General features: G+C 35.9%; 1 protein-coding gene across 9 annotated transcripts in view; it reads right to left on the bottom strand.

The window, feature by feature from the left end:
* MAP4 (microtubule associated protein 4) overlaps positions 1-25,966 on the bottom strand; it is a 223,737-nt gene that overhangs the window by 186,452 nt on the left and 11,319 nt on the right. The window contains exon 1 of one of the 9 annotated variants that reach the window (XM_074197699.1): positions 1,500-19,095. The exons of the other annotated variants lie outside the window; for them this stretch is intronic. The gene's annotated coding sequence lies outside the window, so the exon portion shown is untranslated. Of the gene's footprint in view, positions 1-1,499; positions 19,096-25,966 lie in introns of those variants that run through there. 9 annotated transcript variants of the gene reach the window in all.

Below are 25,966 nucleotides of genomic sequence, written 5' to 3'. Positions count from 1 at the left end.
GCTCAGCAGCCCACCCAAAATAATTTCTTCATCACATGGTTAATTAGCAGACTACCTGCTAACACTTTTTTTTCCCTTAATGTGAGTAAATCTATTTAACCAAGCAAAAGAAAAAAACAGACATTGGATTAATTTTACAGTTTAGAATATAAGATTTCAGTTCAATTTAGGAGACAGAAAAAGGATAATCTCACCCCGGGAAGATCTACTCTAGAGTTATAAGGCTTATTGAGGGACATGATAGGGTCATCAAAGGGATCCAGTCCAACATTCAGAAGTTTTTGGTTGGGAGCAAGGTATCTTCACTATGGGGATAGTGAACCTCAACTAGAGAATGACTGTGCAGGCTGAAATTCCCATGGCAGAGCAGCTTCTATTAGACAGACTCTCACTCCCATTACAAATAGAGAAGAAAACTGAGACCCAGAGAGGCAAGTTGCCCAAGGTCACGTAGCTAGTTAAACTAGGATTGGAACAAAGGTCTCCCAATTCCCAACCATACTCCTGACTCAGGGCCATCATTATAATTCAATTAATTTGCTATTTATTAAGCACCTACTACCTACATGGTATGATGCTGGAGAGACAAAAATGAAAAATAGTCCCTAACTTCCTGGAGGGATATAACAGGTTCACAAATATAATGCAAAGTAAAGATATTTATTCAAAGTGAGCGGTGATGGTGGAGCTGTGAACTCATCCAACCTTTCTGGAGAGCAATTTGGAATTATGCCCAAAAGGCAACAAAAATGTGCATACCCTTTGATCCAGCAATACCACTACTGGGTCTATACCCTGAAGAGATTATGGAAAAGGGTAAAAACATCACCTGTACAAAAATGTTCATAGCAGATAAATTTGTGGTGGCAAAGAAATGGAAACGGAGGGAATATCCATCAACTGGGGAATGGCTGAACAAACTGTGGTATATGTATGCCATGGAACATTATTGTTCTATTAGAAACCAGGAGGGATGGGAATTCAGGGAAGCCTGGAGGGATTTGCATGAACTGATGTTGAACGAGATGAGCAGAACCAAAAGAACATTGTACACCCTAACAGCAACATGGGGGTGATGACCAACCTTGATGGACTTATTCATTCCATCAGTGCAACAATCAGGAATAATTTTGGGATATCTGCGATGGAGAATACCATCTGTATCCAGAGAAAGAACTGTGGAGTTTAAACAAAGACCAAAGACTATTACCTTTAATTAAAAAAAAAAGTTAACATATTATGTAATTCTGCTCCATTTCATACTATATGTTTCTTCCTTAAGGATGTGATTTCTCTCTCATCACATTCATGCATACTATGGGAATGACATAAAGACTAACAAACTGCCTTCTGTGGGGTCCATCTAAGGCCCAGGAAACTAGAGAAAGTTCTTCATTCATGGCTGTTTCAGAATTTCAGAGTTTATATACCTTCACAAGAGTAGTGCTAGGACAGTGTAAAGAAAGTTGGATAAGATTAGTCCTGGCTATTCCACTTACTTGTTTTATGACACCAGCCAAGTCACTTAATCTGGCTGCCAGTTTTCCCCATCTGCAAAACTGCAAGGTGAGAAGTGTCAAACACCACCTGCACACCACCCACAGCAAACAAGATCAAAAACTGTAATTTGGAAATAGTTAATAAAATAAAGGAAAATGCAATTAAAGCAGAGCATATCATTACATTTTAAAACCAAATCAATAGACGGCTTAGAGGGATCCTTCTGGACTGTTTACTTGCTCCAGTTTCTATTTGAGTTTGATAACACTAGCCTAGATGGCCTCAGTTCCTTCTCAATTTGAAAACTGAGTGATTCTAAAAGGGGTCAGACTTCTCTATTTCTCCTTTTTAGAGTTTTCCCATCCCTGTCAGCTCTCTCAGCTGTCACTTATGGCTATTAGTAGGCTTGATCTGAAAGTTAATAAAAAAAAAAAGCAACACTACAATTTAATTTGGTATAAACAGAAAAATTAATCAAACATCTTTCCAAGGGTGGCTTTCATTTTAAATCAATCTAAAACAATTGCTGGCAGCTCAAGTAGGAGCCCAAGCTGAGGTGTGTCCCGAGACACTCCATCTCCCTGGTCTCACTGCACGCCTGGCCAGAAGCCTTGAGCACCTTTCACCTTTCTTCCCCATATCGCTGGCATTCCATCACAGAGAACACCCACCTTTCTGCCCTGAACATGACCGCAGAGGCAAGCCTTATTGTGTGGTCAGCCTACCCAACAGGCTTTTGTTTCAATAAATAGTTTGAACATTGCACACAGCTTAGAAAGGAATGACCTCATCCCAGTGATTCAACAACCAACTATCAAAAAGCTTTTTGTTACAAGCTGGGATACCTCAGGAAAACAGATCCATTTTTACAACTCTGGCAGTGAGGAAGAGGAGGAGAAATACTTAGGGGAAAAAAATAGTTCACAGGACCACCCTTTTAAAAAAATACATCATCCTGCAAAGATTTCCTCTCTAGATGTCTGACTATAGTAGAACAAATTGAATGCCCCTAAAGTGCTAAGACTAACAGAATCACTATGACAACTAATAAACAAATTATTTTCTGTCCTACCCTGAAATTAATACTTCCATGTTGTTATTGTTGTTCAGTCATTTTTCACTCCTGTCCGACTCTACACAACCCCATCTGGGGTTTTCTTGGCAAAGATACTAGAGTAGTTTGCCATTTCCTTTTCCAGCCAGGATCACAGAGCTAGCAAGTCTCTGAGACCAGATTTGAACTCAGGAAGACTTCATCTTCCTAACTCCAGGGCCAGTATTCTATACATTGAGCTTCCAAGACCAGAACAGCTGCATGTAGTTAGCTGTTTTAAAGGCATTTCTAATAGGAGGACTCCAGGTTCCTAATCTCAGTTCCCTCTGACAGCATGCAAGAATGGTCCTGGTTCCAGGAGGAACAGAGAGAAAATACCAGATCTGCAGAATGATTAGAAATTAGAAACTGCAACAAAAACATCTCTCCCAGGAGAGAGATGGATGCTCCATGGGAAAAAAAAAAAAAGGAAAAGAAACCAGATCAACTTGGTAAAAATGAAGGCTTAATTTGCCCTAAAAGTCAAGCAAAGAAATGAGACTAACACAGTAATGTCTTCCAAATAATCTTATTTTCCCCATGTTTTTAGTTTTTTTTTTAAATCAAACTAGTTTTTCAATATTTACATTTTCAGGGCATTTCATGAAATAAAAAGACTGAAATTTTAGAGTTTAAGAAAACGTCAGTTCTGCTCTTTTTTCTGGGTACTTATTACATTGGTGTTTTGAAGTATGTAATTGTTAGAGACTTTGGCAGTGGAAGCATACATTATACGAATATAAGATCTATTAGATCATCTTAAATTATCCCTGAAGAAAGACTTAAGATGATTCTTTTCCAAACAAACCCAAGGGCTGTATCCAGCAAGAGGCAAAAATTTTAACAAATGCAACCTTAAAAATCAGTCAGTCCATCCACCACTATTTATTCTCACTCTAAAGACCTACTTTTACCAAGATTTTTTTTTCTCACTCTTTTAAATCATCAGTAGAATACTGGAAAAGGTGTGCCAACTCTTCATGCAGCCAACAAAATTATGCTTGGGATCATAACTAGAAGACCACTTAAATGTCCTGGCAGAGCCAGGAGATGCCTTTTCTACTTGCCAGTTTTCTCTGCCCTACGACAAAGAATCTAAGATTTAAAGAATCATCATTTGACTCCAGCCCACAATAATGTGTGGTATCTTGAAAAAAGTTCCACACTTCAAGTCTAAAGACACAAGATTCTATGCCATGCTCTATGACCTTAAAAAAAAAATTACTTCATTTCTCCAGGGTTCAGTTTCTCAATGTGAGAAATTAGACTAAATATACTGGTATCCTTTCAGCACTAATGATTACAATAACTCAGAATATTAGAGGGAATCAAACTCCTATTCTCTGGTCTCCTCTCAATTTCAAACATAACAAAATAATCTTAATCATTAAAGGTTGCTAGAGGAAGGCAAGATTTAAAATTAAACTCCACTAAAGTCTTACTCATTATTATATCACAGAAATGACTCTATTCTCAAAAAGTAATGTTGGAGCAGCTAGGTGGTATAGTGGATAGAACACCAGCCCTGGAGAGTCAAGAGGATATAAGTTCAAATCCTGTCTCAGATGCTTGAGGTGGCTAGCACAGTGGATAGAGCACTGGCCCTGGAGTCAGGAATACCAGTAGTTCAAATCCAGCCTCAGACAATAATTACCTAGCTGTGTGGCCTTGGGCAAGCCACTTAACCCCAATGCCTTGCAAAAATTTGGCTAATTTTTACCACACGGGAAAAGTACAAACCCAAAATTAACTATACAAATCTATCATTCAAGCACCTTAGAAACACTTCATAGACATTAGTATCACTTAATTAAACGCAATACATGCCAAAAGTTACCAGCTTGTGAACTTTTTAGCCAAAGAAATTCATGAAAAAAAAAAGGGGGTCAAAGTACCTAATAAAAGTGCCTAATGAAATGTATGGATCTTTAAAGGCTACTATAACCAAAAATATGAATTCTCCAAATACAAACAATTCATATTTAAACAGCATAAATTTTACAAAGACTTTTGGGGGTAGTTTCCCCACAAAAACCCTAGAGATAAAGTAATTCAAAAATTATCATGTACATTTTGAAGATAAGGAGAAAGAAGCTCAAAATGATTTGGTGACTTGCCAAGGTCACAGAGGAATTGCCACAGACAGGACTTGAAGCCAGAAATTCTAACTTCCAAATTACTACTATCTTCTCCATTATTATCATAAAACCTTCAAAAAAGAAGGGGGAAATCTTACTTGAGGATGTAGTCTTTAATATCACAGTCAAGTCTTAAATTTTGCAACTACTATATTTAAGGTCAGCTATTATCATTGGGCTAAAAGAGGAAACAAAGCAATTTGCAGGGTCAGTTTCCCTAAATTTTTTATCTGAAAGAAGTCTGGGAGCAGCTAGGTGGCATAGTGGATAGAGCACCAGCCCTGGAGTCAGGAGGACCTGAGTGCAAATCCAACCTCAAACACTTAATAATTACCTAGCTGTGTGGCCTTGGGCAAGCCACTTAACCCCATTTGCCTTGCAAAAATCTAAAAAAAAAAGTCTGACTTGACAGAAGCTTTCCCAGCTCCCCAAAATTCTATTTCGTAGGCTTCATCAGGACATTGAATATCTCTACTTTCGACCCCTATCCTATCTATCTTTAGAGAACAGAAACTAAAATCTAACTTCTTCCTTTGAATTCCAGACCTCAGTACAAAGAGAACAAAGAATGTTATGAATGAAAGGCATTTTTGTTGCTAGTCATTTTATGACTGAAAAGGCTATTGAAAACAAGCCATCTTGTGAACAAGTGACACATGCAGTCAACAGTTAGGAGCTGCCAAACCCAAGTGAACTACATCGCAAAAGTAACTGGTAACTTTTTGGATAACCCTGCCATACTTGACAGTCAACATTCAAATAAGATTCTGGCAACCGTATCATGTATCACAAGCCTCTGCTTCTGGTTACAAGCCAGTAATAAGACCCAAGGTTCCTTAAAGTTTCAAATTCAACAAGCATTTTTAAAGAACACCTGATACCTGAAACAGACGTTTCCCCACTCACTACCTCCTCCATCTTGAAATACCTAACACCTGTATCACAAATTGTTTCTTTTTCATCAAAAAAAAAAAATGTGATCTTTTCTCAAACAGTCTCAGAGTCTATTAAACCAAAGGTACTGTTAGTGAATCAAAGAGAAAAATCCCACAAGGAAAGGTCATTGAAGGATAGCCATTAGGAGTTGAAGAAGAAATGGTTTTATGAGAATGGTTAATTGCATTGGAGAATCAAGTCTATTCTAACTTTTTATCCAATGCCAAAATACTCTGTAAAGTAGTACAATTCATATAATAAGGCACTTTATCTGCATTCTCATCTGAGTCTAATAAACCCTGTGATTTAAATATTAGCAAGTGTCATCCTCATTTTATAAATGAGGAAAAAAGTTAAGGACCTTACTCATGATTACACAGCAGGTGAATGAGCCAAGTGTAGTCTTCTATTCCTAATGTGATCCTATGTGGCAGACAACCCTCCTGCCTCTAAATTTACTCTTCCAGTAACCAGAAGTTCACTCGTGATGAGTCAGGTCAGATATAATAGGCACTTAATTCATGATTGCTGAATGGAATTCCATCTTATCTAAAGAAAGTTTCCTCTTTTTTAGCTAAATTTTCATTAAGCTAAGCAAAAATCACTGCACAACATATATATATATATATACATATATATATATATATAATAGCTTTGTAGAGAATGGTCATTTTTCCTTTATAAGCAAATTTTAAATATATTTATAATCTATTTAGAGATCACAGGATCATATATATACGTAGTATGTGTATTTCCAGGTTACCACATCAGATCTAAAATTAGAAGAGACAGATCTCAGAAGCTAGAGCATTCAATCCTTCTTCCAGATGGAGGAAATCAGAGCCCACAGAGGTTAACTAAGTGGGATGTGACTCTACAGGCATATACACTGGAGTAGCAGCATCCAGACTCAGCATCAGCTATGAAGTGAGACGATCCCTGGATGGCTAAGTGAAAACAAGTCTATCAGGGTACGATTTGAGAAATTCAAAACTGGCTTTGTGCCATCAGATCTAGTCAGAAAAAAAATTACATTTCCTGAAGCAAGTTGCAAAGGAAAAGGACCCCCAGGGTCCTGCCTCCACCCAAATTAAACAGCCCTATAATGTTTCTCCCTTCAGGTGCTCAGGGAACAAGAATACTGAGTGATTATGCCAAATACAAGCCAAGAACTACTTCTATTTTCACCTCCCTGTCCACATAACAGAGAATGCATGCAGCAAGATAAACAAACTGTGAAACTCGTATGTATGTACTAAGCAAATTATTCTTCCTAGAAAGAGAAAGGAATACTTTACTTTCACTTTAACATTAATCATATGCCAATTTCTTAAGTCTGTGACCTTCCCATTCTTCAGGCTTTTTCCAGACAGTGGTCTGTTGATTTTGAGACCTGATTGCTAAGGTTTCACTCACCTGTACCATTCCACTAGCAGCTAAGATAGCTCAAAGTCTTTTAATTTATTCTTCTTAATATCATATAGAAATCCTTGGAGCTACGAAAACATCATTCTATAAACAGATCCACAAATCCCTACCCACAGGGATAAACACTAGCTACCATCCCCATTGTAGGTTCTCATGAGCAGGCTAACTAGGCAAGAAGTAATGTCAGAGACATTACTATTGTTCCACCATCAGGTCTTCAAGTCTTATGTTCTTGATAAATAAAGGATGCTATTCTCTCTCCTGATTTTTAGAGTCTAGACCATGGAGGTAGATATGAGGTTTGTAATCTATTTCAGTGGTTCTCACTGAAAAGGAGAATGATAAATGTTGGAGAAAACTGGGACATTAATCCTCATATTGGAAGAGTTGTGAAATGAACCAACCATTCTAGAAAGCAATTTGGAACTAGGCCCAAAGGACTATAAAACTCTGCATGCCCTTTGTTCCATCAATATCACTACTAGGTCTATATCCCAAAGAGAGCAATAAAATTGGAAAAGGAACCTATTTCTACAAAAATATTTATAGCACCTCTTTTTATGGTGGTCAAAAATTGGAAATTGAGGAGATATTCATCAATTGGGGAATGGCTGAACAAATTGTGGTATATAAATGTAATGGAGTATTACCCTGTTCTGTAAGAAATAATGAGCAGGTCAACTTCAGAAAAGTCTGGAAATACTAATATGAACTGATGCTGAATGAAGTGAGCAGAATCAAGAGAACAATGAGCACAACATTGTGTGGTGAACAACTATGATAAACTTAGTTCTTCTGATAAAAAACAATTTCAAAAGACTTAGGATGGAAAATAACATCCACATCCAAAAAAAGAACTATGTAAACCAAAGCATACTATTTTCAATTTTTAAAGTTTGTTTTATGTTTTTCCCCTCTCATTTTTCCCTTTTGTTCTGATTCTTCTTTCATGATACGACTAATATGGAAATATGTTTAAAATAGTTTATACATGGATAATCTATATCAGATTTCTGCTGTAAAAGGGGAAGGAGGAGGGAAAGGAGGAAGAAAACTATGGAACTCAAAATCTTAGAAAAATGAATTGAAAAATATCTTTATGTGTATTTGGAAAAAATAAGAAAAAGAATTAAAAGAAATGACAAGCAGAATGATTTCAGAAAAACCTGGAAAGACTTACTAGACTGCAGAATGAAGTGAGAATCAGAACATTGTACACAGTAACAGCAATATTGCATGATGAACAACTGTGAATGACTTAGCTATTTTCAGCAGTACACTGATCCAAGATAATCCCAAAGCATTTATGATGAAAAATGCTATTCACCTCCAGAGAAAGAACTGGTGGTGTCTGAATACAGACCAAAGGACACTACTTTTCACTTAATTCTTTTTTGGTTCCTGTTTTTTTCTACAAAATGACTATTATGGAAATATTTTACATGATAACACATGTATAACCTATATCAGATTGCTTACTATCTCAGGATGGAGGGAGAACAGGAAGAGAAGAATAGTATTTGAACTGAAAACTTAAAAGAAAATTAATATTAAAAATTATTTTTACATATAATTGAGGTAAAAATATAAATATTTTTAAAAATATGGGTGGAGGTTCTTTAATTAGATCAGATATCCACTAATCAGAGCCTATTATTTACAATGTATTGCAAGAACTTAAAGACAAAGATTAACAGGACATAACAGTCTAAAAATGACAATAAACTAGAGAACAAAGAATGACAATGAGGATGGTAAAGGACCTTGATTTCATGTCCTATGACAATTGACTGAATGAATAGCTTCTACTTTGCCTATAAAAGAGAAGACACACAAGGGCATGAACCCTCAGAAATTATCAATCATCTAAAAGGTTGTACCTTGAAACAGGGGTCAGACTTGTTCTCTTCAATGCCAGAAGATAATGATAGTAACAATGAATGGAAGTAATAGACAAATTTGGATTGTACTCAGGAGGAAATTTTTAACAATAAATTGTCAAAACATGAATTAGAAGTGTAGAGGTGATAATGATCCCCCTTGTTTGGTCAATCAATAAACCACTAAACATTAAGTGTCGATTCTGTGATAGACACTGTACTAGGGAAGAGGGATTGCAAATATAAAGAAACAATCCCTACTCCAAGACACAACTCTTATTTTTTTTAGTTTTTTAGGTTTTGTTTTTTTTTTTTGCAAAGCAATTGGGGTTAAGTGACTTGCCCAAGGCCACACAGCTAGGTTAATTATTAAGTGTCTGAGGCCAGATTTGAATTCAGGCACTCCTGACTCCAGGGCTGGCACTCTATTCACTGGCCACCTAGCAGCCCCAGAAGACACAACTCTTTTGAAGGCATTCTCCCTTTCAAATGAAAAAGAGGTACCTAACTTTTATCACTAATCCTATATGCAGATGTCTAAAGTCTATGATCCTTCTCTTCTTGAACTTCTTTCTAGACCTGCTGATCTTAGAAAATATGCTAATGGAGGAGATAAAAAGTAACATCTAAGTATATATAGTATACATGTAAAGTGAATACAAAAAAAAATTCAAGGTCTTTTGGGAGGGAGGACACTGACAGCTGAGAGAAATCAGAAAGGTAAATTAAGAAGTTGAGCTTGAGATACATCTTAAAGAAAGAGTGACATTACAAGACCACTCTTTAGTGCAGGAGGGCCAATACTGTTAAAGGAGGCTGAAAAGATAGGCAAACAGGATGTCAAGGTAACTTTGACTGGATAACTATTTTTCAACAGACTCCATAGAATGGACTCTTAGTCCAGGCTAGATTAGATGGTTCCTGGGAATTCCTCAATATTGAGATTCACTTCATAATCTCACAAAATAAGTAGCTAGGGAAAAAAGGCAGTGAATATAGAATATTCTTGCCAGATGTCTGGTATAAAAAGGAAACATCAAGACTGGATGGTTCAGGGACAGCTTTTGTATTTTGTTTTTTTAGGACAGAAAAACATGAGTATTGTTTCTAAGCAGAAACACTGAGTGAAACAGACTGAAAGATGTAAAGCAAACAGACTGGATGACTGATAGATTAAACTCCTGAAATAAGTAGAAGACAGGTTCAAGAGTAGGAAATAAAAGGCCCAACTGTGGAAAGAGATCATTCTTTCTGTGACATTCTAAGTCAGTCATTTTCAGTCATTTATGACTCTTCGTGACCCTATTTGGCATTTTTTTTAGCAGAGATACTTAAATGGTGTGCCATTTCCTTTTCAAGCTCATTTTACAGATGAGAAAGCTTAGGCAAGTAGAGTTGAGTGAGTTGTAACACAGAGTTTGAGACCAGATTTGAACTCAGAAAGATGAGCTATCCTTACTCCAGGTTTGGGACTCTATTCATTGCACCACCTGGCTGCCCTCCTTTGATATAAGAGAATAAAGGATGAAGTAGAAGTTTTGTGTTATAGAAAAGAGCTGAGGGAGTTTTCATTTAAAAAAAAATTTAATTCGGTAATCTCAGTAAAACAGGAGGGAAGTTCAACAGCTGAACATAAGAAATTGAAAGTTTCCAAAGAGTTGGGGGGGGGGGGGGGAGAGAAGCTTCAAACTATTACTGTAAAGAATTTTGGAGTAAAAATAAATTAAAGATATGTCATATAGTAGTAAGAATCCAGCTGAATTGAGATAGACTGAACACAGTGTTCAAGAACCAAGTAAGAAGGGTTCCTTTTATCCTAATTACCTATTTATTGAAAAAAGTCAAAGTATAATCATAGAATTAAAAAATCTAATCTCAGAACTGAAGGAGATTTTAGTAATCCCATTTCCCAATAGGAATTTATCAACAAATCTCAAAGCTTTACCTGGTAGATTTCCAAATTGGCTTCTGATCATGCTCTCCTAGAGGGCTGGTTAGATTTCATAGCAAGAAGGGAAAATAGTAACCATCATTGTCTCTCCTCTGATGTCACTCAGATTTCATTGTTGGTAAACTATCCCACTCCTACCACTCTAATACCAAATGAAAATCCTAGAAAAACTCCAGAACCTCTGGTTGCCAACTCTCATCTTTACCAAGTAGAATAAGAGATTAAGAGACTGGCTGAACATAGCAGTTCTGTTTGTGGTGGCAAAGAATTGGACATCGGGAAAGATGTCCATCAATTAAGGAATGGCTGAACAAATTGTGGTATATGTATGTCATGGAACACTATTGTTCTATTAGAAACCAGGAGGGATGGGAATTCAGGGAAGCCTGGAGGGATTCGCATGAACTTATGTTGAGCGAGATGAGCAGAACCAAAAGAACATTGTACACCCTAACAGCAACATGGGGGTGATGATCAACCTTGATGGACTTGCTCATTCCATCAGTTCAACAACCAGGATTTTACAATAATCAATTTTGAGCTATCTGTGATGGAGAGAATGCCATTTGTATCCAGAGAAAGAATTGTGGAGTTTAAACAAAGACCAAAGATTATTTTAAAAAAAGAGAGACTAGTCAAAGATCATGGAAACTTCAATTTGGTGGCAGAGCTGAGGGAACTCTAAGACCAGTTTCCTACCTCTCCAATGCAATCATTGCTTTGACTTCTCAATAAGCAGAATTAAAGCCATGTGGGATTAAAGGCAGTGAAACTTCCCTTTTAGGTCTCTATTGCAGGAATGTGTGGTCTCATTGGGATGGTCAACTAAATTCATATTTATAGGGATTTTACCTATAAGAACTGGCAATACTGTAAAATTCACCTCTCCTGGAGAGACATTTTATATCAATTTTAGTCCCAAGAGAGAAAAATGTCAGTAGTCAGGGGATTTTCTACTTTAAAAAGATGACCTCTACTACAATGAAGTTCATCATTAGCAAGGGTCAACTACTCTTACATTCATGATCATATTTCTAGTTGTAATACTAAGGCAATCATCTTTCCCAAGACTACAGCTCTAGCAGAGAACAGAACCAAGATCTTTATTAGTCAGGATTGCTTTCAATTTGCAATTGTAGCTTGTGTCACTCTCTTTCCCAGGTTCTCTTCTTCAGTCAAATTAATGTTTGATATCCTTTGTAAACAACTTTCTTGTTCCTGCTCCCATTTCTTGAAATGTGACATTTTCACTGCCTATAATGCAGTGGAACTGTTCTTTCCTTATCTTCAAACCATCTCCTTTTCAAGATTTAGCTTACACTTTACCTCAAATTTTTCACAATTAAGGAAAGTAGAATAGTTGAGCAGCATAGTATAACCAAAAGAATACCCAAATAACAGTGAAAGTCTTAGAAAGTAGTCCCAACTCTATTGACTGAATTTGTGATGTGATCTTGGCAACCTCTCTGAGGCTCAGATTTCTTCATCTATAAAATAAAGGGATAGTACTAAATAATTTCTAAGATCCCATCTGGATCTAAAATCTGCATCTTTATGATTCACTATCTAAGTGAAGTCACCTCTACTCAGGGTCTTCCTCAGTTAAGTAACAGTTTCATTAAAAGTAGTCTACAATTTACAAATAGGTTTTGTCCACAATATCCTTTTTTAGTCATTTGTTTGGCATATTAGTACTCATTTATTCATAGAAACATCATAAATATTGTTTATATTCCTAGGCTAGCCTATGGAAAGTTATTCAATCTATATTTGACAAAAATGTAGGTCTATTTTTATCAGCCCAAGTTCACAAGATCATAAAATCAAAAATGAAAGGCACTTTCAATCATCTCATCCAATTCCATCAACTTACAGAAGAGGAAACTGAGACCCAGAAAGGTTTAATGGATTCCTTAAAAATTATATGGCTCTGAGTTCTGACAGCAGAAATCAAAATGAAGATACTTTTTTTCCTATTTTAGGGACAGAACTGATCTGAAGAAAAATTCAGAAGTGGTTCAAAAGTTATCTGTGATCGGGGCAGCTAGGTGGTGCAGTGGATAGAGCACTGGCCCTGGAGTCAGGAGTACCTGAGTTCAAATCCAGTCTCAGACACTTAATAATTGCCTAGCTGTGTGGCCTTGGGCAAGCCACTTAACCCCATTTGCCTTACAAAAACCTAAAAAAAAGTTATCTGTGATCCCCATATCACAGTGTTCCTATTCAGAGTGCTAGGCTACACTAATCCTTCTCCCACTGCAGCACCCCCACAAAATCCTGCCCAATCCCCCAAGTACATGCTCTAAAATTATCTTCCTCTAGTCTTTCAATGGAGAAGCTTAGCTAGGTGTCATCAAAATCATTAACAAAAGCCTATTTAAGTCTAACTCCTAACTTGTAAAAAAGCTAAGATCCAAAAGTAAAACCAAAAGACCCTCTACTGACAACATTCACAAAATCAACTAAAACTCAGACTAATTAATGAGTCATAAGAATTTGCTTATAGAAACAGACATTTAAGATAAAGATGTAAAATTAAATCATTGCTGCCAGAAATTACTAAAAAGTCATTCTCAAAGTGTTTAGATTTATTGATCTACACAGATTCTTGCAGGGAAATAATAAAAACTATAACCATAATATTGCTGTTTGCAAAAATTCAGCACCAATACCTGGAAAGATGCAATTAAGTGGTCAGAATTACATACTGTCCTACCAAAAAAGATAGATAGAAACTACTACTGCATATAATTGGAAAACAAATAAAATATTTATAAAGAATTACATATTTCCTTCATAAATTAATAAACAATAAATCACTGCCTTACAAGTACAAACCTCAAAATATACTCACAAAATCTCAAGGTTGAAAATAATCTCAAATCCTGTGTCCAACCCATGACTGAAAAAGAATACCTACAAACAATATTTCAACATCTGCAGTGAAAATCTCAAGTGGAGGGGGAAACCTCTCCATTCCAAGACAGTCCAGTCCTTTCTATACTTCTGAATATTTCTAACTATTCTATTAGGACTCTGCTTTTATTATTCTATTTTCTGAAATTGGGTTTTTTATAAAGCAAATGTATCTAGAAGCTTCTTCTCAGCCCTAAATTGCATTGACCTCTTTACAGTATGGACTGCCTCCTCCATCAAGAAAACTTCACTGGTTTTCATGACAGAGATCTTTCCAATCTCAATCTCTTCTGCAATATAATAGGAATTGGGGGCATGTCACTCAAGAGGTTCCATAGGATAACAGAATCACAGATTTAGAGTTCAAAGGAACCTTAGAAGTTATCTACTCCAAACCCCCTGTATTTGAAGATGAGGAAATTGAGACTGAGAGATTAAAAGATTTAACTAAAATCCCACAGCTAATAAATGCCCAAGGCAGCATTTAAATTGGTATTTTTCACATCAAGCTCAGCAATAATCCCTTTTACCACCTAAATTCCTCAAACACTCTATTCAAAGGACTCCCAAGTCTATGTCTTTATCTCTCCTTTCAGAGTTCCAGGGTCTCGTAGTCTCACTTGATAGCCCATGAGCACCTCAAACTCAACTTGCCCAAAAGAGATTTTTCCCTTTAAACTATACTACCCCTCCCTCCAAACTTCAATATTTCATTCAAGGACACCACCATTCATCCAGAAATTCAGGTAAACAATACAATTCCTCTTTCTTTGGGCACCTCTATCACTCCCACTCCATCCTCACTTAAAAAGAAATATATGGGGGGAAAAAAGAAATATATGAAAAATATTCCAGACTGCCCTTTTAAACTATTACTTCTCTTTACTCATGCAATATCCAAACAGGCCGATGCTCTATTTTCAGTACACAACATTCAGCTTCTGTTTCTATCACTGCCTAGGCTGTCTATGCCTGGAATGCTTTCCCCCTTCCTCATCTTAACTCTACGAATTCCTAGACTTCTTTGAAGGTCAAATCAAATATTACTTTTTTCAAGAAACCTCCAGCTGTCAGGAATCTCCCCAAAAGAAACAGATAAATGGGCAAACTAGAGGCAAAAAAAAGTGGAGAAAGCAGTATTTCTTTATAATGATTTCTGAGCATTAATACTCCAGAACCTCCCTATGATTTGGTGTTCACTAGGGGCTCTTGCCCATTTAGGTACCAGGAAAACAATGAGCAACAAAAGAAACTAAATGTTGCCATAAACAAAAATATTCATAACAGTTCCTTTGTAGTAGCAAAGAACTGGAAATTGAGGGGAAGTCTATCAGTTGGGGAATGGCTGAATAAATTGTGGTTATATGTATGCGATGGAAAACTACTTTCTGTAAGAAATCATGAGGGATGGGATTTCAGAAAAGCCTGGAAAGACTTACATGAACTGATGTTAAGAAAAATGAGCAAAATCAGAAGACCATTAATCACACCAACAACAACATGAATCCAAAACTGAATCCAAGGAAGGTAACGGACTTGTTCATTTTAGCAGTATCAAAATCAAAGACAATTTTAAAAGACTCGTGATGGAAAATATCATCCATATCCAGAAGTAAATGTGGAGTTTCAATGAAGACCAAAGCTTTATTGGCTTCAATTTTTAAAAGTTGTCTTAGGTATTATGTCATTTGCTTTCTTCCTTTTGGATCTGATTCTTCTCTTACAACAGGTACAATATCGGATCTATGATTAGAATGGTTACAAATATAAAGGCTATATCACTTTCTATCCAGGGCAGGGGGAGGAAGGAGGGGTGGGAAGGAAGAGTGGGAGAAAAAAATTATAAAACTAAAAACCTTGCAAAAAAAAAAAAGATTCTTTAAAAACTACCATTGTATGTAGTTGGAAAAACAAATAAAAAAATAAACTAAGAGTGGCAAAATAATAATGATCAAATAATGATTTGACCCCAGAAAGTAGACATGAAAAGAGATTCATTCCCAGCACACAGGAACGGGATAATGCCTAGAATGTTCATTTTGATGTGTTTGGTAGTTTTGCTGAACTTTTTTCTTCTTTTTTTCTTCTTCATTCTAAGTGATGGCTACAGGGCTTGGGAAGAAGAGAGATAAAGGTCAGTCAGTTAAATAAGCATTTACAAAATGCTTTTTTGTATGCCAGATGCTATTAAGCAACAGGGACCACAAGAAGAGCCAAACTAGTCCCTGCCTGTAAGAGTTTACATTCTAACAGGAGGCCAACATCACACAACTGTGTGGAGGGAAACTGGAAGTCATCTCAAAGGGAAGGCACTAGCACTGAGGGAGACCAAAAAGGGCTTCTTACAAAAGGTGGAAGTAAAGGGAGGAAGAAGAGCATTCCAAACAAGGAACTCAGCCAGTGCAAAGATTCAAAGTCAGGAGACAGAGTGTCTTATGTGAAAGACAGCAAGAAGAATGGTGACTCAAGAGGGTAGAATATGTGCTGAGGAGTATAGAATAAGACTGGAATCAAATGGATATTGGAAGGGGTCAAGAAGGTTTGAGCAAGTCTCAAAGTTGACACCTACCTAGGCTACCCATTTGATTGACTGGGAAGATAGTGGCACCCTCAAAAGTAATAAGGAAGTTAGAAAGAGAAGGAGAAAAGTTGGGGAAAAGATTATCAATTTAGTTTTGGGCATGTTGAATTTAAGACTCGATTGAGGGGCAGCTGGGTGGTACAGGGAATAGACCTGGACCTGGAATCAGGAGGACCTGCATTCAAATTAGGCCTCAGACACTTACTGCTAGATGACCTGGGCAAATCACTTAATCCTGGCTGTCTCAAAGGAAAAAAAAAATCCTGAATATCCAATTCTAGATGTTCAATGGATAAAAATAAGAGATTGAAAATCAGAAAGAGCTAAGTTGAACTAAATGTGAAAACTGAATCCAAGGAAGGTAATTTCTTTTTTTTTCAGTTTTTTTTAGAAAGATTTTATTTTATTTATTTTTAATTTTACAATTTTCCCTCTAATCTTGCTTCTCCCCCCACCAGAAGGCAGTTTTTTAGTCTTTATATTGTTTCCATGGTATACATTGATCTAAGTTGAATGTGATGAGAGAGAAATCATATTCCTAAGGAAGAAACACACAAAATATGATATACAGCAAAATTACAGAATAAGATAACATTAAAAAAAATTAAAGGTGATAGTCTTTGGTCTTTGTTCAAACTCCACAATTCTTTCTCAGGATACAGATGGCATTCTCCATCAGATACCCCCAAATTGTGACTGATTGTTGTCCTGTTGGTATGAGCAAGTCCATTAAGATTGGTCATCACCTCCATGTTGCTGTTAGGGTGTACAATGTTCTGGTTCTGCTCATCTCACTCAGCATCAGTTCATGCAAATCCCTCCAGGCTTCCCTGAATTCCCAACCCTCAAGGAAGGTAATTTCACCAAACAAAATAGTAGAGTGGGAAGAGAGAAGAAAGTTCAAAGAATTACCTTGAGGAAAAACCTATGATTAGTGATATATATGAAAAGAAACACAGGTGATACAAAACAAAATATAACAACATAACAATAAAAAGTCATTTAAAAATAAATTTTAAATTAATAAAAGAATCAGCATGTTAATTTTCTGATAATTTGGAAATTATCCTAACATCCTACACTAAAATTAAGAGAAGTAGAACTTTATAAAAGATGTCAGTTTCTCTGTTTACGTTTTATTCACTATAGCAGAAAATAAATGCTAGACTTAGAGCACCAAATCTTTTCATCTCATAGTTCTTGGAGAAATATACAAAGTTGATAATTGCTTCTTTTCACAGTCTAAATTTTTATCTAAACTATATATACTGACTATGATCCCTTCTAAATAAGTTAATGGAAATGAGAACAAGTATAATCAGAAAAATAATGTTTGTTGAATTCAAATACCAAAAGCTTTTATTTTTCACCCCAAAGTATAACTCATCTAAGTAAATAGAACTACTTGCCAATTTTATTTCCTTTCTTCATCTTAGTAAAAAGGTTGTAGGATCTATATTTTTAACAGTTCATCAATAAAACTGATAAGAGTCCTATTAATATTTAGTTCAAAGACAGAAACAGAAATACGTACTAGCAAATCCCTCAATTGCTGAACAACAAAGATCAAACTGAATGAGTCCTTTTTTTTAGAAAACAATTTGGAATTCTGCAAGAAAGGTGAATGGGGGGGGTCAAAGAAAAAAGGGTCCTATGTACACTAAAATGTCATAGCAAAAGTAAAATTGATAAATAAAGTAGATGGAATATAATGGAATTATTCCACAGGAAAAAAAACAATAACGTATTCAAAGAAGTTTCGGATGACTTGTATGAATTGACAATAAAGAAAGGGGTAACATACAATAATAAAAGAAAACAACATTAAAAACTTCAGATTATGATTAATTTAATAATCCATTTTGATTCTAGAGATGGTAAGCAGGTATGGAGGACAGAAGTGAAATATTGCATGCTCTGAACCATGTGTTGGCTTATTTTACTTAACTGTTAGGTAAACAGTCCTTGTCACACAAGAAGGGCAGTATTAAAACATGACTACATTTTGTTTCTTTTTTAAACTTCAATCAAGCCCATCAACTGAAGACTGAATAACTAAAGGAACACTGATAATTAAGATGTAATGGAATATTACTAATGAATAAAGACTTCTATGATTTGCAACAAAATAGAAACTAGAAAACAGCATTCAAAAATGTGACCAGTAAGAACAAAAAGAACTAAATATTATGATTCTTAATGGGCAAGCTTAGTCCTAAAGATGAGCTGAAAATTTGCCTTTCCCTCCCTCACTACATAGGTAGGAGAGTGGATTACTACACCAAAATAAAGTCTGAGATGATTTGGAAGAATTATTTTCCTTTCTTTCTTTTTTAATCTTTGTTACAAGGGGTGACTTGGTGGGGACAGGAGAAGGGAGATGAAATGAAACTGATTTATTTTGTTTGTCTTTAAGCATGTACAGGCTATCCACCAGTAAAATATAAGGTCTTAGAAAGCAGGAACTATATTATTTTTGTCTTTATATAACAGGGCTCCAGCATACAATAAGAACATTAATAAATGCTTGATAAAAACAAGATGATAACAAAATAATGTGGTTTAAAGACTCAGTAAGATTCCTTTGAGACCCATAAAGATGGTCTCAAATTCTACCTAAATCTATTTCTTTTTTTAAATTTAAGATTTTATTTATTTTGAATTTTACAATTTTCCCCCTAATCTTGCTTCCCTCCCCCCCCCCCCAAAGAAAGCAATTTGCCGGTCTTTACTTTGTTTCCATTGTATACACTGTTCCAAATTGAATGTGATGAGAGAGAAATCAAATCCTTAAGGAAGGAAAATAAAGTATAAGAGATAGCAAGATTACATGATAAGATATCAGTTTTTTCCCCCCTAAATTAAAGGTAATAGTAGTCTTTGGTCTTTGTTCAAACTCCACAATTCTTTCTCTGGATACAGATGGTATTCTCCCTCACAGATAACCCCAAACTGTCCCTGATTGTTGTACTGAAGGGATGAGCTTGTCCTAAATCTATTTATTTTTAAAAGGACTTGTTAAGCCAATCACATCTTAAGAAAAAAGGATTAGGGGCAGCTAGGTGGCACAGTGGATAAAGCACTGGCCCTGGAGTCAGGAGTACCTGGGTTCAAATCTTGTCTCAGACACTTAATAATTACCTAGCTGTGTGGCCTTGGGCAAGCCACTTAACCCCACTGCCTTGCAAAAAGCTTAAAAAAAAAGGGATTAAAAAGGAGCTGCAAAACCTGAAAAACTTGAAAACATTGTCCAGTGTATATGGAACAACTCACATATCAAATACCTAAACTATTCCAAAACTTCAGTAATTAAGATATTTGAAATGGTTTTTAAAATTCATCTAATTTTAGTTTTATTTTGTTTATATAGCAATGACACATTTAATTCAAATGAAGGAAAACTACTATTTTCCAAAAAGTTAAATACCATGGATATAATTTTCTTCTAATAGTGACTCATTCAGGGACAACAATGCAACAGAAAGACATTACCTCATCATTTTAGTCAGAAGTCTGTGATTGAATTGAGGCCCTTCCTCCCCTTCTCCCTCCCCAAACAATCTCCAGGGCTTTGAATATACCATCTGACAACTAGCAAGAAGATTTTTAGAATTCAGAAAAGAAAAAAAAGACACTACATCCTCAAATACTCTTTTAGAATAAAATTCTGCTCTACAGGCCAAAACTTCATCACCTACATACTCCACCTACCTCACCTATCCTCTAGTTTCAATCTAAATAGGTTATTTTCACTTAGCAATTCAAGACCAATTAAGTTATAAATGGTATTTTTAATTAAATGATAGAAGCAAACTGTCACTGAAGTGAGCATATAAGGATGAGAATAAGAAGCAACAATTTTTCATTCATGTTTTCATCAAGGCCCAAGTGAACAATTTTAAAACTTTTATACAACATGTTTTATATGTAAAACATACAACATGTTTTATATGTAAAACATTGTTTCTTACTAAAGACCAAATTAAAATAATATTTGCTGGCAGGCACCTGTTCTGAAAATTCAGTTATTTAAATAGCCTCCCTAAGACAGCAAATAATTACAACCCAGAACCAACAACTAAAGCTGCCTACTCTCCAACACTGAAATATTGCACATGAACTGGAGGGGTCATCTAAACCATTCTTACTCTGGCCCTTTATGGTTCATTTCTCATGTATGGAGTTCACTGTTTCAAGGTTTAAATACCTTTAAATTGTTAACATTATTCAATTATCCAAGGCTTAAAACTACAAACCGGAGAGCTAATACAGCAGAGTTCAGTTTGACTTAGCCCTTCTCTCAAACTTCTTGTACTCTTCTAACTCTCCTTACCTACCAATCACTTCATAACCACTTTCCACATAGTTTTTTAGCCTCCCATTCCACAAACTGCTCTCTAAAAATGCCCGAATTGTAAAACTTAAGTTTTTTCTCAATCCCTATTCTACTTAACTCTCTATAACTTCTGTCATTTGCCAGCCTCATCCATCCTTTTAAACACTCTCCTTCCTCAGTTTTTTTGGACATTACTTTCTCAGATAAATCATTTGATCATTTAATTTTTTTTTTTAGGTTTTTGCAAGGAAAATGTGGTTAATTGACTTGCCCAAGGCCACACAGCTAGGTAATTATTAAGTGTCTGAGGCAGGATTTGAACTCAGGTACTCCTGACTCCAGGACTGGTGCTCTATCCATTGCGCCACCTAGTTGCCCTGATTATTTAATTTTTTTTAATTCTGTATTAGTAACAGCTCTTTTTGTGGCAGCAAAATGTTGGAAATTAAGGGGCTGTCCATTCACTGGGGAATGATTGAACAAAATGTGGCATATTAATGTACTGAAATACTATTGTGCAATAATGATATGACAGCAGATTTCAGAAAACCTAGAAAGACTTGTACAAACTGATGCAAAACAAAATGAGCATCTTGGCTCCACCCCTATGCCATAAGGTCAAAATAAGTACAGGATTTAGTCAAAGTGCAACACTATAGACCAATTAACAGATCAAGAAATACAAATAACAGATCAAGATATTCTATCTTTCAGAGCTATGGAAAGGGGAAAAAATTTATGACCAAGCAAGAAATAGATTATATTGCAAATTGCAAAAAGGATGATTTTGACTATATTAAGTTAAAAAGGTTTTGCACTAATAAAACTAATGCTGTCAAAATTAGAAGGAAAACAGAAAGCAAGGAAACAATTTTCACAGCTAGAGATTCTGATAAAGGTCTCATTCCTAAAATATATAGAGAATTGCATCAAATTTATAAGATCATAAGTCATTCCACAATTGATAAATGGACAAAGGATATGAACAGAGTTTTCAAATGAAGAAATTAAACCTATGTATAATTGTATGAAAAAATGCTCCAAATCATTAATGATTATAGAAATGAAAATAAAACAACTATGAGGGTACAACTAGGTAGTGCAGTGGATAGAGCACTGACCCTGAAATCAGGAGGACCTGAGTTCAAATCCAGACTCAGACAATAATTGCCTAGCGGTGGGACTTTGGGCAAGTCACTTAACGCTATTGCCTTAAATAAATAAAATTTAAAAAAAACTTTGAGGCTCCACCTCACATTGGCCAAGATGACAAAAAGGGAAAACAATAATGTTGGAGAGATTCTGGGAGGATTGGGACATTAATTGGTGGAATTGTAAACTGCTCCAAACATTCTAGAGGGCAATATGGAACTACAGTCAAAGAACAATAAAACTGATCAAACCTTTTGACCCAGCAAATTCAATTCTAGGTCTAAATCCAGAAGAAATCATAAAAAATGGGAAAGGTCCCACATGTTCCCAAATATTCATAGCAACTCTTTTTGTAGTGGCAAAGAACTGCAAATTAAGGGTATGCCCATCAATCAGGGAATGACTGAACAAGCTATGGCATATGAATTGTTATGGAATACTACTGTTTTATAAGAAACTATGAATGGTCAGACTCCAAAGCATGAAGAATTACAAGAAGAATTACAGGAATTGATGCTGAGCATGAGCAAAAGGGGGCAGAACCAAAAGGACAATCAATGTACACATTAACAACAATGTAACACATGATCAACTAGAACAACTCTGAGAGACCTGTTATGGATAATGTTATCCACATCCAGAGGAAGAAAAACAAACCACAAGAAAACCAAAAACTCCTACAGAATCTGAATGAACACTACATTCCCTTTTTTAAATTTTGTCTAATATATTTCTTTCCTAATTCATGGTTTTCTTCCTTTTCCCTTAATTCCAATTCCTTATACTAAAAATAAAATGTTAAACACAAATGTGTAAGTACAATATTCACCAGACTGTTCGCCGCTGAGGGGAGGGGGTTGGGAAGAGAGGGTGGAAGAAAATTATGTAACATCAAAATATGCATTTGCATATGCATGAATATTGAAAAACTTTCATAACATGTAATTGGAAAAATAAAATAATATATCAATAAAAAAACAAAAAAATTTTCTCACTCAATCCTTACAATACTCAGAGATGTCATTATACTTTTTAGAGGAACCCAAGTGAAAAAGGTTCAGGTCATACAACTAGTATTTAAGGTTTAATTCAAACTTGTCTTCAAGACTCTAGACTCAGTACTTTATATGGTGTACCACCTACTTCTCAAGAAGAGGGATAGATACTAGGAGAAAATGGTGTTATTTTTAAAAAGAGCTAATAATACAAATTTATTTAAAGAAAAATAAAAGCTTTTATTAAACTATTTTCCAGGCACTGTGATAGGACTTGAATACACAAATACAAAAGTAAGACAGCCCCTGTCCTCAAGGGGCTACCCTCTAATCCAGTGAGGCAACACCAACTCCAAAAGACTGAATTTCCATCTATAAACAAATATCACGTAAATGTATATTTACAATCCTTTTCTTTTTCCTTTTGTCCAGCTCCATATTCATACTCAATTACCAGATGTGGAAGGGAATTCAGTAATCCTCTAGGTTAATATGCCTCAAAAGAACATCCGCACAACATAATCAAGAAGGGATCCAAGCCTCTATTTGAAGGCTTCTACAGGAGGGGTCTTTCCTCCTTAGATATTCCATTCTTTTGGTTCTCCAACATCAGCCCCAAACCTACCTCACTGAAACTGATACCTCATTGCTCCCAGTTCTATCCTCTAGGACCAAACCAGTCAATAGCCTCTCCTAACTGACAGTCCTTCACATTCCTAAAGATTGCTGGCTTATTATGTCCATTTTGTCCAACAACACCCTTCCCCCCCACACACACTTTTCTCCTTTCTCTAAGACAAGCTAAACATCCAAACTAATACTCAATTAACAGGAATTCAGGCCCTTATCATCCATAAATATTTATTATTCAACTACCATGTACAGGAAAGACACTATTCTAGGCACTGGAGAGACAAAGAACCAAAGAGGGTTCCTGCCCTCAAGGACCTTACAATCCAACAATGAAAAAAATAACATGTGTAGGAATATACAAGATAAATACAAAATAATTTCTAGGGTAAGTAAATAACAACTCAAAGGATTAGGAAGAATTTCATGTAAAAAAGTGGTACATGATCTGCACCTTAAAAGGAATTAAAAATTCTAAGAGATGAATAATTTTTGTCCTTCATTCTCAAAGAAGACCATGACAACAGGGAAGTGATGCCATGACAAACAAGTGAATTGCACTGGAGTGAGGGGGAGCTGTGCTAAGTCACCAGTCTCATTTGCTTTTCCAGAACCATCTGGGTCCAGTGGCCAGATATGAATGATAACTGGAGATAGTCCTGGATGGGAGGCAATCAGGGTTAGGTGACTTGCCCAAGGTCACCCTGCTAATAACTGTCAAGTGTCGTGGATTCGAACTCCTGTCCTCCTGACTCCAAAGCCTATAATTGATTGTACCACCTAGCTGCCCCAAAGAGATGAAAGTGAGAAAGGAATACATTCCAAACCTAAGAGAGAACAAGTCAAGAGGCAAGGAGATAAGAGTGCTCTGTGAGGTGGAACATAAGAAAATTCATCTAGATGGACCACAGAGTACATGAAGGGAATAATGTATATGGGAAAAGGCTGGAAAGGTAGAATGGGACGAGGTTATAAAGAGTTTTAAATGCCAAAAATGTTGATACTTAGTCCTGGAGGTGATAGAGGTAAACTAAATAGAGGTATAACATGATAAGACCTGTGTCTTATGAATATCATTTTGGATTATAAAAGATGGATCTCCCCCAAATTAGGAGAGATCCTAATTTAGTTGGAAATAAATGTGTTAACCTTCCCAGAGTTTGTCCTAATTAGACAAAATTTACCAGATGTTTTGATCTTAAGAAAGAGTGAAACAGAATTAGGACAGGTCCCCTCACTTAAACAGCAGTGGGGGGAGGAATGCCCAATCAATGAATGATATAGCCCCCAACATGGGATGGGGAGGGGACAAGGTGAAAAGAAGCAGAGGGATAGTCCTGAATTCTCAAAGAAGAATCTACACATTCAACAGGAGAGTCTCAGAAGACTTTATAAGGCAACTATGCCTAGAGGAGTTTCTGATGGATTAAAAGAGGAGCCCTCAATTTTGTTTTTCTTTAAGGAAGTCATCTCTAAGCAACCTTCTCTGATGCCAAATGGCTTAATTGCCAGGAGATGCTTTGATTGGACCTTGACCACTCCTCTGTTCCCTAATCTGATCAATAGGGGAATTTATGAAATAGGTAGTAAGGAAGAGGGATACACTAGGAGAATGGGGAAGAGAGACAAAATGGGAAAAATGTTCACACATAAAAGGCATGCAAAAAAGACCTTTTACAGTGGAGGAGAAATGTAGGGGAGAGGGCAATGGCATCTCAGTCTCATTGGAATAGGTTCAAAGAGGGAAGAATAACATACTTGGGGATTTGAGAGGAGAAAGGTGATAAAGAGGGCAGATTAAGGGAGATGGTGGTCAAAAGCAAAACAAACCTTTGAGAGTGAATAGCTTAAAAGAGAAAATTATAAAAGGGGGAAAAGAGGATGGAGGGAAATACACAGTTAATAATCATGAAGTATGAATGGAATGAACTCACCCATAAAACAGAAGCAGATAGAAGAATAGATAAAAAAAAAGAAGGTATAGCAATCATGATCTTGGACAAAGCAAAAACAGATCTAATTAAAAGAATCAGGTAAACTACATTATACTAAAAGATATCAATGAAATAAAATCAAAAATTTTTACAGCAGGTTTCTAGGAAAAAGACTTCAAATATGAATCAAATTTATAAAAATAAGAGTCATTGCCCAATTAATAAATGATTAAAGGCTATAAATAGGCAGTTTTTAGAAGAAATCAAAGTTAAGTATAGTCATATGAAAAAATACCCCAATCACTATTGATCAGAAAAATACAAATTAAGACAACTCTGAAGTAACACCTTAAACCTATCAAAAAATGACAAATGCAACAGGGAGTGAGGGAAAATAGTTATGCTAATGTTGTTGGAATAGTAAACTGGTCCAATCTTTCAGGAGAGCAATATGGAACCATGCCCAAAAAGTATACCCTTTGACAGGTCTATAACC

The sequence above is a fragment of the Macrotis lagotis genome, chromosome 8 (assembly GCF_037893015.1).
Source record: "Macrotis lagotis isolate mMagLag1 chromosome 8, bilby.v1.9.chrom.fasta, whole genome shotgun sequence".
Taxonomy (NCBI): domain Eukaryota; kingdom Metazoa; phylum Chordata; class Mammalia; order Peramelemorphia; family Peramelidae; genus Macrotis; species Macrotis lagotis.
This window is presented reverse-complemented; position numbering and strand designations above follow the sequence as displayed.